The sequence below is a fragment of the Phocoena phocoena genome, chromosome 14 (assembly GCF_963924675.1).
Source record: "Phocoena phocoena chromosome 14, mPhoPho1.1, whole genome shotgun sequence".
NCBI classification, from domain to species: domain Eukaryota; kingdom Metazoa; phylum Chordata; class Mammalia; order Artiodactyla; family Phocoenidae; genus Phocoena; species Phocoena phocoena.
The window spans coordinates 76,497,861-76,512,682 of record NC_089232.1 but is presented as its reverse complement, the minus strand read 5'-3'; positions in this window follow the sequence as shown (position 1 = coordinate 76,512,682).

Below are 14,822 nucleotides of genomic sequence, written 5' to 3'. Positions count from 1 at the left end.
ATGAAGTATCGTTACATAATAATATAGGCAAAATGTAGTGGGAACTTTGAAGAGGAATTGATCCCTTTACTCTTCCTTTTGGAGATAAGAAAAACACTGATTGAAAAAGGATAACAAAAGGGCAAGTCTTATCAACAGAAGTCACTCAAATATCTGTTCCTGTCCTGACAGCATGAGGCCTGAAATGACACCATCCATTGGAAATCTCTTAAGAAAGGATTTCTGAGGACCGGCCAGAAAGAACAAGAAGTAGTTTGTTTGGACCTTAGATATATTATCATTTTAGTTGTGGAAAGGAAAAAAAAAGTCCCAGATCTCAGCAGCTTCTTTGTTGGAGACCCATTACTGGTAGCTCTTTCTGGAATCCACTGGTTCTCTTGAGTATATAGGTGGAGAGAGAAAATGTTAAGTGACAAATATTCACATAATTGACTATTGCACATCTTACCAGCATAAACTCAACACTGTCTATGAATCTACACACTCAAGTTCACTAAAGATATTTAGGCTGCGGCCCCTGCTCTCATATTCTTCTCTCAATTCTCTCATATACCCCCGCCTCCTTTATGCACCTCTTCAGCCCCACTGTGAGACCTAACCGAAGTCCCAGCTTTCTTTGAGGACTTTCCTATGGCGGTCCCAGAATGACCCCCTTCTCCCTCTGTTTCTCTCCTGATTATATCACTCAATTGCCAAATATCTTTTAAAAATTATACCATAATTTATCTTGTTCTGAAGCGACTGGCTACCTCAACCATATTCTTGAGTTCTTTGAAGGCAAGCGACGTATTTTCAAGAACTGTTCATAAAGGGAAGTCTATTTGCCTTTCTTCAAGTGATCCATACTTACTTTATTCATCTGAATAAAAGAAAAATGAAGTGCAATGTTTGCATGCTGGACAGGGCTCTTCTAAGATTTTACTCTAAGAGGTCAAAGCCATGTTATAACAAATATATTAAAATGTACCCACATTAAATATTGTTTACATGTGCATATTTATGCATGGATGGCTCTACATATACATATATATGTACATGGATTTGTATTCATTTATATACATATGAATTGGGTTCTACATCACTAGGTAACATAATATTCTGTTTTGTAGATGTTTAATTGAGAATATTGATTTCAATTTTCCAGTTATCTGGAAAATACTTCTTTTGGCCACTATTCTCATGGGATCCTGAGCATATTATAGACTGTAGGCCCTGGCAGAGCATGCCTAGGGGACAGAGTAGACGTATGTCAGGTGATGATGGCTGCAGGGCTGATTCATGACAATCACTGTTGATGGAGGTGAGTTCCTCTTTTGCCCTAGTAGACCAGCTCCACTGGAGAGAGGACAGCTTTGGGAAACATTGGTTGTGTTGACACAGACATTAGGTTACATCCCTCACTGCTGTTTCCACTTGTCCTGGTTTTTCCTAACGTCCTCTTATGCTCTGAGATTTTCCTGGATTTTTCACACCACTTAGGAGACTTGGAGATGGAAATTTTGAGTAAAATGTATCCACTTGCTTTCATGTTATGCAAGAGTGAGAAAAAAAAAGCTTCAAACTCAATTTAGAGTGAAGTGGGATGGGGTGGAGTGTTGCCCATGCACGAAGAAAACTCCAAACTGTTAAATTGCAAAAACTGAAACTTTCCTTGAGTTTAATTTTTGGTGTGGGAGATTCTCTGGAGGGATTTTGGAAAAAATGACGGAATTGTAAGCAAACAAGAAACACCATTGGCACGCATCTCTGCTGGCATGGTTTTAAACGATATACCCATCTCCATGTTTAAGTTGACAAGTAAAGGAATTTACTGGGACTGGAAGTTACAGGTGGTGGTTTCCTAGGCTAATATGTAGTTGTTTTAGGAATTTTACCTCCAAGTGTTCCACTCCCAGCACCCATCCTCTTCAATCCCCTGTAACTTATGCAACTCTCTATTTCACATTTTGATTTTTTTAGATGGTTTTCTTTTCTTTAAGTTTTTATTTTGTATTGGAGCATAGTTGATTAACAATGTTGTGTTAGTTTCAGGTGTACAGCTAAGTGATTCAGTTATACATATACATGTATCTACTCTTTTTCAAATTCTTTTCCCATTTAGGTTATTGAGAATATTAAGCAGAGGTCCCTGTTCTATACAGTAGGTCCTTGCTTGTTATCTATCTTAAATATAGTTGTGTGTACATGTGAATGCTCAAAATAATATTTCAGACTTTGTTAAACCTCTAAGACACAATTACAAAAGTTCTTATTTGAGGGAAAAGAATCTTGAATGTTCACCACATAGAGGACAAGTGCTCACAAGGATGTGGCCTTGTGAGCACTGCTAAGTGTCCATGTATAAATTAGACACAGCTTGAGCTCTATGGGAATTTTCCTCATCCCACCCATCTTCCTTCACATCTGCTGATAGATGCTTAGGAAATTATCTCGTGCTTTCAGTCATGACCCTTTCATACTTGCTTTTGTTAATTCACATATCCATCCTATTTCTCAACAAATGTCTGCTGCTTCTCTGTTTTGTGGCCATTTTGAGTTAAATGATGTGAAAAAACAAAGGCTGGAAATGTGACTATACGGTCTCTTCTTCAGCCAGATTGGGGAATCCATGTAAATATCCATGAAAACATGACTGATGATAAAGCAGTAGGAGGTATTGTAAGACCAGGTTGATGAAGAGTCAGAGGAACTCTTGGTGTGGGCAATGTGAGCTTTCTTTTCAGAGGTCAGAGAACCTATGGGCCAACATGGTCAGAGAAGTCTCCTGGAGCTGAGACATGGGAGAAACCCAAGCTAGTTCTTGAAGGAGCAGCAGTCTTTGTACCACAGTCGCAGGTCACTTCAGTTCTTTGAGCCTCAGTTTCCTCATCTGCAAAGAAACAATAAATCCATGTAGAACTACTGAAGATTAAGTTGAATAGTGTGTATCAAGCAACGAGTGCAGTGCCTGATGTATACTATGGGCTTAATAATTACTGGGATTATTATTATTATTTTCACTTTAGCTGGAGTAAATCCTAAGAATCAAATGCATCTATGTATAAATCAGAATGTTCTTAAATTACTTTTATACTATCTGTGTGTTAGGAATATGGACACTTATCCGCTCAATCCACTAATACAGTCAGTGGAGAACTGGCTATGAGCGTTTGGCCCACTAATTTTCATCCCCCAATGCTGGAAGCTCCAGAAAAGACAAAGAACTCACATTCCTCACATTTGTGTAATATCAGTTCAGTTCCAAATTATGTTTGTGAGAAAGTGGGTGCTATTAAAGTTAGGTTAAAGTGTGTATAAAATTATTTCAGTTCTCTGGGGGGGGGGGCACTAGAAAATAAATCCCCACATGACTTGAAATCCTGGAAGATAATGGTATTTCTCCCCTGACAGTAAAGAAGGGATTGAAGCAGTAGAGTGGCTGTGACACTTCATATCCGAATTAAGTGTCACCTCACTGAACAGTATCACAAAGTAGGACAGTCAAAATGATTCAATGTTTAGATGAACAGCAAGGTCCTACTGTATAGCGCAGGGAACTATGTTCAATATCCTGTAATGCACCATCATAGGAAAGAATACGGAAAAGAATATATGTGTATAACTGAATCACTTTGCTGTACACCTGCAATGACCCCAACGTTGTAAATCAACTATATTTCGATAAAAAAATTTTTCACTGAAACAATACTCACTTGGACTAAAAAAAAAAAATGATTCAATGTTGTAAAAAGAAGGGAGAGAGGGAGAGAGGAAGGGAGAGGAGAGAGAGGCAGAGAGCGAGAGAGAGATGAGATGTGACTGAATAGGTTCTTAATTAGCAAAGGCAGCAGGGGAAAAAAGATCATAACTTCTGGAACTGGACATTCTGAGATTTGGTTAGGGGAAAGAGATCCGGGTTCCTCTTTGCCTGAGGGCAAAACTTCGTCACAGAAGCAGAATGCAGACTCAGGGTCTTAAAATCCAAGGCAATGTTGGCTTGGAGTTTATCTAGATCAGAGGTGAGAGGTTGAAGTCAGTGTGGAGTCTGGCATTTGAAATTTTCCTTGTATTGGTAATTTGGAGTGATGGTTCCTCCAAAGTTCCTGAGAAAGGTATCCAGAATAATTATGACATATCCAATCATCTAAACAATAAGCAAGTTCTAACCACTTGGATAACAGCTCTAGGGAAGTTTGGGATCTGGTACGTGCCTCTGTTCAGTCTGTCTGGCTCCCCTCCTCTCTTTCTTCCTCCCTCCCTCTCTCCTTCCTTCTCTCCCTTCCTTCCCTCCTTGTTCATACATTTTCATACTGTAAGATATACATGTAAATGTGCATAAGATATTGGGTTGGCCAAAATGTTCACTCGGGTTTCTCCATAACCTCCCGCCAAAAAATGCGAACTCACTTTTTGGCCACCCCAATATATATGCAAAGTTTAATGAACAAAGGTAAAATCTTGTGAAAGCAGCCCCCAGGTCAAGAAATAGAACATTTATAGAACCTCAGAAGCCTGCGTCTGCCTCTCCCCAATCACTACCTTCTTCTCATTGACTGGGGTTAACCAGTATATTAACTATAGTCATAATTATTTCTTTGCTTTCCCAAGAAGCTTTAATGACTTCTTCATTTTTCATTATATTTGGAGATTTATCTATGTTATTGCATGTAGCTGATGCTCATTTATTTTACTTTCTGTATAGCATCCCCTGGTATGAATATACCACAATTAGCCATTCTACTGCTGGTGGACAGTGGGTGTTTTCAGTTTGCATTACTGTGAATACGCTTACACATGCCATATGGTGTATGTGCACGTGAGTTTCTCTAACATATATAGCTAGGAGTAGAAAGATTGGATCATAGGGTACATGAATCTTCAACTTTAGGAGATAATACCGAACTTTTTTTCCCCAAGTGATTTTACCAGTTTATACTCCATCCAACAGTGAATGAGAGTTCCCACTGTTTCACACCTTACCAAAGTTGACATTGTTCGACTAAAAATTTTTGGCAGTCTGATTCATGTCATTGTTTCAATATTCATTTTTCTGATTACCACCAAGATGGAGCATGTTTTCATAAGCTTAATGCTAGTTTGGAAGGACCTGTTCATATCTTTTGATCATTTTTTGTGTTAGGTTGTCTGTCATCTTCTTGAGGATTTATGTAATTCTTTACATATTTTATTTGACAGTTACATGTGCTTTTTCTATTCTATAGCTCGAATTTTCATTCTTTTTATGTTGTCTTTTTAAATATTATATCTTTGACACATAGAAGTTCTTATTTTTAATATAGTTCAATTACTGGTCTTTTCTTTCATTACTAAATAAATGTTTTCTTTATTCTAAGACCCTGAGGATATTCTCTTATATTATAATCTAAAAAATTTATATAGTTTTGTCTCTCTCATGTTGGTCCTTAAACAACATGCAATCTCTTTTGTATATAAAGTGAGGTGGAGATATGATTTCATTTTCTCATATGGTTAGTCAATTATTTCAGCACAATTTTTTGAAAAGACCATATTTACCTAAATGAGATAAAATGATACCTCTATAGTAGTTCAAGAGCTTATGTGTACATGATTCTGAGTTCTTTTTTTGCTATTGGCTTATTGGTTCACCCTGCATCAATATCCAATCGTCTTCATTACTGTGGCTTCACAAAAAATACTGATTTCCTTTAAAGCAAATACTCTCAATCTAGAATGTCTGTGTTATTCTTATTCCTTTGCTTTTCCACATACACTCTTGAAACAGTTTGTCAGTTTACACACAGTAGCCGACACTCACACATCCTTCTTTTAGAATTTTGTTTGACATTGCATTAAATCTATACACCAATTTGGGAAAAATCGACGTCTTTAAAAGATTAAGTCTTCCAAATATCGTAAACAAAGCCTAACCTTCCACTTTCTTAGGTTTTCTGCAACAATTCTTCCCTAACTTTAATAATTTTTTCTATAAAATCTTGCACAACTTTTGCAAGATTTATTTCCAGATAGTTCATATTTTCTTATGTTATTATAAATTGTATGATGTAAAACTTGCATTTTCTAATGGTTTATTGTGAGTAAATATATATATACTTATATATAGTATATATATGATAAAGACCAGACAACGGTTTACAAGTAAACATTTATATTTGATTCCAGCAACTCTTATTTATTATAATTTATCTGAAGATTCTTTTCAATTTTCACATATGTAATTATTTCATCAGAAAATAATGAGAATTTTGTTTCTTATCTAATGTTTAACACTCATGTCTTTCTATTGCTTTATTATGCTGTTTATGATATTCAGTACAACGTTGAAAAATAATGGTAACAGCAGCCAACCTTGCCTTGGTGAGAAACTCAGAGAAGATAATTAATGGTAAGAAAATCAACCATTCATTATATTTCTAGCAGGGTTCTTATTAATATAAACCCTCTTTAATGATATCTTCTTCGATTTCTACTGATAAGATTTTTTAAATAATAAATTGTTCTCATTAAATTGTATCCAATGTTTGTTTGCTGTGTGCTTGTGTGTGTGTGTGTGTGTGTGTGTGTGTGTGTGTTTGAGGTTGGCAATGGGTTTATCGATTACTGAAAAAGGTATGTTCAAATATACCTTTAGGATTATGAATTCATTTATTCTAGTAATTTTGTCAATTTTAGCAAAATATATTTTGAAGTCATATTATTGAACTCTTACGAATTTAGAATTGTTATATTTTTTCAGTAAATGAAAAACTTCTCATTATGAAGTGACCCTATTTATATTTTACATATATTGTCTTACAGTTTACTTTGTCAGATATTAGTGGAGCTACACCAGCTTCTTTGGTCAGTATTTCTTTTCTATCTTTTTTCTTTAAGTCATTTGTATCGTTATGGTTTAGATATGTCTCTTGTAAATAGCTTGCACTTTGAGACTTCCATACTGTCCAATAATCTTTATTTGTAAAATTAGAACATTTATTTCACTTATATATCATATTACATATTTGGATTTATATATTTTATCTACTTTTGACTTTTTTATTTGCTCTGTCTTAATTATTACGGGCAGATGTGTGATTTTTAAAATAATTTTCCTTTTTTAACTTCTGTAAATGTACACTCTGTTTCTATGATTTTAGAATTACCACCGAAATTAATGCATAAATACTGACCTTATAAAAGTATAAAATTAGTTACTATTTTAACCCTCCTTCTGCACAATGCATGGACCTTAGATCACATTGACTCCAGTACCTTCTTCATAACTTATACCTTTATTTTTGTCTTGTAAACCGCACAGACATTATTATAATTTTATACAGGCAGAGTCTGTTTAAGTATTTCCACACATTTCCACTTTTTCTGTTTCATTCCGTCTTAAATCTCAGACCTTCCACCTGGCATCAGTTTCTTTCTTCCTGAAATAACATTTTTTCAGAATTTCCTTTAGTGACGTTCACCTGATTTGAAATCTATTTTAATTTGCCTGATAATGTCTTCATTTTTTCCTCTTGGATCTATAGATCAGTGTCTTTTGTCAGTTCTGGAAAGTTCTAAGCTGTTATATCTTCAGATATTTCCTACCATATATTCTATACTTACTCTTTCTGGGAGTCTGATTGGAAATAGGTTAAGACCATTTCACTTAATCGTCTTATGTCTCATAACTTCTCCATCACACTTTCTCTTTGTCTCTCTGTGTTACATCCGGATATGTTCTTCTGAACCCATCTTACAGTTTACTAATTATCTTTTCAACAGTTTCTAATCTGATGTTAAACCTGATCATTGAGTTTTTAATTTCAAGTACTATCTCTTTAGTTCCAGAATTTTTACTTTTTGCTCTTAAATCTGCTATGTCATATTTAGACTTCTTATTCTGGAGATATTTTCAAGATTTTCTTTTCACTTATTTAAACAAAGTTGGGATAATTATTTTGGTATCTCAGGTCTTCGTGAAACTATTTCTATTACCTTTTTATTTCCCCTGGTTTTTCCCTATGGGTCATCATCTCTTTGCTATTTTTTAAATTTATTTTTTTCAATTGAAGCATAGTTGAGTTACAATGCTTCAGTTGTACAGAAAAGTGATTCAGTTACATACATATATATGTAACTGAATAAATATATATATATATTCATTTTCAGATTCTTTCCCATTATAAGTCATTGTAAGATATTGAATATAACTCCCTGTGCTATACAGTAGTTCCTTGTTTTTTTCTTGTTATTTTTGACTATGAGCTGTTCTGTTTACTTGGGAAATTATCTGTGGGCCTTTTTCAAGGCTAGGGTGGTGGTGCATCCCTCCATAAAGTGTTGACATTTGCTTCTGCTATTTTAACCTACATTGTTTGAAGATTTTTTTTTAACAGAGTACATGTGAATTGGAATTGCCAGTATGTGCTAGATATCATGGGTGGTTACAACTTCTCAGAGGCTTTCTTTCCTCAGTACCAACGCAGCTTTCTCTATGACCCCTTCAGGGAAGGAAGGACACAGGTTTATCTGGGGGATTAGGCAAAGCAGTTTTATTTCTGGTTGGATCCCAGCTTTATGCGCATGTGTTGCCCATTAGACTCTCCTCTTACAAGCTTGGACTATGTCTTCTGTCCTCCGCATACTGTGTTTTAATCTGGTTTTCCCAATACCCTCGTGAAAAAAAAGCAGCTGTGGGGTCTCCTTACCTCTCTGGGTTCCTGCATTTAGATTTTGGCCAGATAATGTATCACATATTTTCAGTTCTTTAGTGTTTATAATACAAAAGTGTATTTTCTATACCATTTTAGGTATTGGCAGAACAAGAATATATTACAGTAACCTACTTCTTAATCAGAAATTTTATTTCTTGACATCTTAGATGTGCTGGCGTAACCTCAGTGTTGGGCTCTAGTGATCTAGGAGGGCCTGGGAGGAAAGGATGGCTGTTTCACCTGAATTCCATAGTTTCTAACAATTGCGACCAGAAAGTGATTCATTCCCTTGATGTGCAAGATGTTTTATAGTTTTTTTTTTTCTGATAATGAAAACAGTATGAATTTATTTCTGATAAGAATATAGAAAACAAAACAAAATAAATGAGAAAATTGTTAATCATCCAGAGGGGTGATCACTAATTCACTCTTACTATTTTGGAATTATATATACACACATAAATGTGAATGTGCATATACATATGTGTGCTTATATTTATAGTATTAGACAACATTAACCATGCCTTCACACCTGTTTCTTCCTGATTTAGATATGCATATTATGTACCATCAATCTACCATGACTTATTTAACCTTTCCCCTATTTCTGTTTTTCTTAAATTTCTTACTATAATAAATCAATATTTGGTATATGAATCTTTGCTCCCACTTATTATTATTTTCTCCAGAAAATTTTTTAGAAGCGGGATTGTTGATAAATTGCTTTTACATATCTTGGAGGTTCTCAATATATTCTCGCATGCTAATATTTATTCCAAAGCTAAATGGTAATCTTTTTTTAACATGGGAATAAGAATACCTCCATCCCACTGATGTGAGGCTGTAAGAATTTAATGTGACAATCTTGTAAAAACCGGGCACTTCCTAGATACCAAAAACTGCCCCCATAGCATTGCTATTGCTCCAATTCCTGATAACATAATCGTGCAATTGTAATCAAGTTAAGTCCAAAATGATGAGATTTCCAAAAGTCTAAATGGCCCCTTTTCCTGCCTCACCCTTTGCCTCCCACCGCCTCCCCACCAGTCATTCATTCCTCATCCTCACTAATGTTTTACGTGACTAGTACAATTTTTTTTTAAATCGTGATTTTGCAAATTGTCCTTCCTTCCTGGAGCTCAGAGCCCTATCTTCAGCTTGAAATCAAATAGTATTCTTTGTTTTGTTTAGGATCTTCATAAGTGGAAAACTGCATTGCAGATTGCAAAGAATGATGAAGTAGCCAGACCACCTGGGTTCTTAGACACAGAGGAATCATAACCTGCTTGATGACTCCGGACAAATCATTCCATTGTATCATCTGTATTGCGGGAGGATTATAACACCTGTCCTGGTGGTGCCTTGGGGCTGTTATGAGAATCAGACTCTATCTGGTTGAGAACGTGCTCTAAGTGTCCACAGACAGGGTGTGCACATGAAGGCGCCCTCCATGGGAGCCAGACTCTAAACTTCTGGGAATACGTTTCTTGGCTGTATTCCCAGCTGCGTTTCCCTTGGTCTGGTGATTGCGAGCAGAGCCCTTGAGGTTTGAGAAGCTCTGTTAGCACATGAGTGCAAGAAGATGAGAGAGAAATGATAATATTTCTTTCTCCATAGGGAACTTCCAGCATCTCTGAGGAAACAGAATTTCTTTTGATCACAGAAGAGCAGAGAAGGATATTAACTGTGGAGTGTCCACCAGTAAGAGGGTTTCCATGTATTTGCCCTCGCGGGGACAAGGAGCCTTGATCAGGGAGAGCAGGCTGAAAGTAATTTGCTGTGCTTGTGTGCAGGTTACTGGCTGCCCGGATTTGGGGTCCAGCACCAGATCTCCTGTCTTTAGTGGGCCGAACCATGCCTCCCAATTTCTTCCCAGAGGTAAAGGGAGAACAGACAAGTCTGGAAGCTATAAAACAAAGTAAATAATCAGGGCCACTGACGAAGTCCAGTGCCTACAGGACCAGGCACTGGTGTGTGTGTGAGCCTGGCAAATGGGAGAGCACATATTGTTCAGTGGAGACTAGCCGCTGTTCGGCTGCAGCCTCTTGTCGCCATAGTGGATGGTGAGAAAGCGCGTGTGTGCGTGTGTGTGCGCGCGCGTGCAGTGGGAGCTTGGCAGTGGGGAAGGGCTTGGACAATCAGTGTAACTATGGCAATAGGTAAGCAGAAGCAGAAGCACCAGTGGTGAATAATCTCGCACCCACGTGACTCTGCCCTGGATCCCTCCAGGGGCTGCCTCAGTCTAAGCAGGGCCACTACGGTGCCACCAAGAGTTAATATCCTCCCCAGGCCTCAATGTGTCTCCCTCTGGGTGTTAGAGGGCAAATTTGTAGAAATAATACGCTTCTCAGAGCCAAATATATGCCTCTGCTTCAAAGGGACTCCCCAGGCCAACCGTGATGGGGCCAAACAAAACACTCCTGAGAGCGGGGTGTGCTCTGTGGCTGCCAGTTTGAATCTCCTCTTCTTAAGGAAAGGAAATCTCTTCAAAATCAGCTTCTGGGACAATACTGCACCCTTATTTCAAACAGTCATTTTGCTTCCTTCCTCTCTCTCTCTTTTTGTTGTCCTCCTCTTCTCCTTCTCTGTCTTCTTCTTTTTTTTTTCTTTTTTTAGAAAACAAGAGTTTTATTTTCTTTCTCATGTCTCTCCTAATCCTGAATTCATAGCCACAGACCCAGAGAGCCTGAGTGGAACTGGGTAGAAGGAGGACATAGAAGCTGCCGCTCTGGGAGAGGGTGGGATAGGAAGGAAGCTTGAAGCTGGAAATGATTTGCTCTGGGCAACTCTAAGCGTCAATGTCTCTCACATACTTCGGAAACGATAACCAAACGCTTCTCAGATTTGCGTTTGGACCTTCCAGTTTGAAGAGATAGCTGCTGACAGCAGTATTTGGAACCCTGGGACCACAGAGGATGCCTCGGCCACTGGACTTTTGTCATTTCCTGGAAGAAGGAGAGAGAATCATTCCCATGACTCCCCTACAGAGGTGGCCAGAGATAAACACTAGCCCAACGCAACTGCACGCAAGGGCGTAGGTCAAAGGTCAAAACATCATCTGAGACTTCACCCTCCGACCACGGAAAAAACGTCTCTGGTTAGTGCCAAAGACAGACCCATCTAGCTTTGTGGAAGTAGCACTAGTGAAGCATAAACACACCTCCTTCTACCAGATGCTCGGGGCTCTGTTTACAGATTAAATCTCAGGATGTATATATTTGACGTTCTTATTCCAGTATATTAATGGCAAAATGAACTTGTCTGGTGATGGCTCCATCACATTAATGTCTGATGGACGGTTCAGATGTGAAAGGTGCACGGGACGTGCTGAGGGCTCTGCGTGTGCTGGTCGGAGGCTGCAAGGCTGGAATGTGATTTTGTTTAGAGTAAACCCAAATGGAGTCGATTTAACCCTGCAGGAGTGGAGTCATCTGAAATACCACAGCCCCAGAAGGCAGGGTCTTGGTAAATAGAATAAAACGTGCAAAATATTTACCTTGTGATTAGCAATCTGCCTAATGCAGTCTGGCAGCATTTTTAGGAAGCTTTGTGGGTTTTAACCATTAATTCAAAATTTATAGCTGGTTCAGAGTTCAACTAGCGATGGGGCTCTGTGGGTTCCTAAAGCCTGTTTAAATCTTCCAGAGGTACCTGGGTCATCTCCTGCCTGGAGAAATCTGGAGAGAACTCTCACAGAAGGTGAGGGGCATGCTAGGCTAAGGGGTGCTCGCTTGGGTTTACTGAACACTTAGTGAACATGGGTTTGGGTTCTGGGGCTTGTGCACAGTCTGACTGGGAGGCGAATCCAATTCAACAGGAAACAAATGCAGAGGCAAATGGAAGAGTTAGACCTAATGTCTAGGGGTATATGGAAGAAGATCTAGCCAGACACTGAGGCACCCACTAAGATGTGCCAACTTTCTCTTCCAACACAGGGTGTGTTGGCAGCTTCAAGATATGAGTTAGAGGTGACCCAAACTGAGAACATAGCAAGATCCATATTACAGCATGTGAAAGCATTTGGTGTCTCTTCACGGTATCCTGAGTTAGTGTGTGTGGTGATAGGAGTCATGGGAAAAAGAGAGGGTGAGGGGCAGTGGATTCCCTTTTCCCTCTCTACCCTGTACCTTCCAGGAAGTGTCTCCTCTTTTCCCTTCCATCCTTGTCACGCATCCGACCCACAGCCCTTTAGAGACGACGGAAGCCACAAGCTAAGAATAGCCCTGGGATTCCCCCATACCTTTTGCTACCTGAGTCACGCTTGCACATTGAGAAACCTCATTTTTCTAGTGCCTTCGTAAGGACATGGGAAACCCTCTCTGTCTCGCTGAGGACACTCCAGGTCCAAAAGGCAACCAATCCAGAGCCCTAAAACCGGTAGTAAAGAGCAATTCTGATAAAAATTTTAAAAAAGCTTTATTTTAAGTCAAAACGATTGTTATAAAAAAGCAACTTTAATTTTTTCCTGGATCTTGCTTTGTAATAATTAGTTGAAAACCATCATCAGAGGCAGATGGATATTTACACAATTTTAGTTATTTCTAGAATATTTAACTAACTATAGAACTGATCTAAAAAGGATGAACACTTTTTTTTTTCCTGTAAGTTTCTTTGTCTCATGGACATAAAAGAAAAAGACAAACATATTTTAGCCCTTTAAAAACCCATTCCAGTAAAAGCCATGCCAGTAAGAACGGGGGCAGTTGTTTCACACCCTTTTCTGTGGCCATTAATCCAGTGGCCCCATGTGCCAAATGCCCGGTCAAGTACAAAGGACAGAGAGGTGACTCAGACATGGCTGCTGCCCTTTGAAACCATCGTGCTCTCCAAGAGGCTGTAGCTGAGGAGCATTCTCTATGGGAATCTCTTTTGTAGGACGAAGTGTCCCCCAAGAAACGCTATCCAGCATCTTCCATCCCTACTCATTCATGACTCATACTAAAAATGTCTAGGCTGGAGTGAGCTGGAGGGAAAAAAAAAAAAAAAAGACAGAAAAATGAGAAGTAAATACATTTGACAATAAATTTGAGATCATAAACCTTGGGATTCTTTTTATAATACCACGTACTTCAAAATCAGGCAGTATTTTTCATTCGACACGGACTTAAAGGTAGCTCAAAGAAAACATAGGATTAACTGCTAGTAGTGGGATAGTGAGTGCAAGCCGAGCTTGCAAATAAACACATCAGAGGCTCAGTCTAAAAAAAGGCAGAACACAAATAACCTCCTCTTGTTGTGCCTACAGTTTTGCCTAACTGTTCCCAGGTCATGAACTAATTTGCCAAAAGAGAGGTTAATTCCGGTGCAGCAAGGCAGCATTTCAGGAAACAGGTTTTGTGCATGTGGCCTGTGGAGGCTGGGTCACTCGAGGCCCCGCTGGTAGAATGGCTCTCGGAAGGGCACTTCGAAAAACCCTGTGGTGTAGGTTAGTGAATGGGCAATACATTCAGAGGTTGGAGAATACGGGCATTTGCAAACACAGCCCTGGCTTACACCCAAATGTTGATGTCTCCTTCACCTAAATACATTTGTTTTGAGAGACTGTGTGACCTTGGGCAGCCTACTTCCATTCCTAGGCTAGGTGTCCTCCTTGTGAAACAAGGAGCTTGGATGAGTTGCCCTTTCAAATCCCTCCCTGCCCCAAGGACTCAACACAGGAAGGCTGGCCTCTGCCCCCAGAAGCTTCCAGCTGAAGTAGCCGAAGTGCTGGGAGTCCAGCTGCAGGGTGATTCCCATTCATGCTCATCTTTCAGAGCCCTGGGACGGGAGGACGAGCAAAGCATGATGTCATTTTCAGGCAGAGACCTAAGTTCTCTTTTCAGGTCACGTGATTTTCCCTCAAATGTTACACTTCATCATTGGCTGCCCCACCTGACCTAACTCAGTGAGTCTCCTGATTTTCGCGTGTGTAGAAGTTACCTGGGGATGTTGTAAAACGTGCAGGTTCCTGAGCCTTCCTTGCTTCCAACAGTTCTCATTCGGCGGGTCTGGGCTGGGACTAGGAAACGGCATGCTTAACTAGCACCCCAAGTATTCCCGTGGACGAGGATTTGAGGAACACTGTTCTAACTGTTCTGAATTTGGGGTTCATCTCCTCCAAATCCTTAGCCTCCAGGGGCCAGGGCCCCATCTGACACTGCAACATAACGGAGA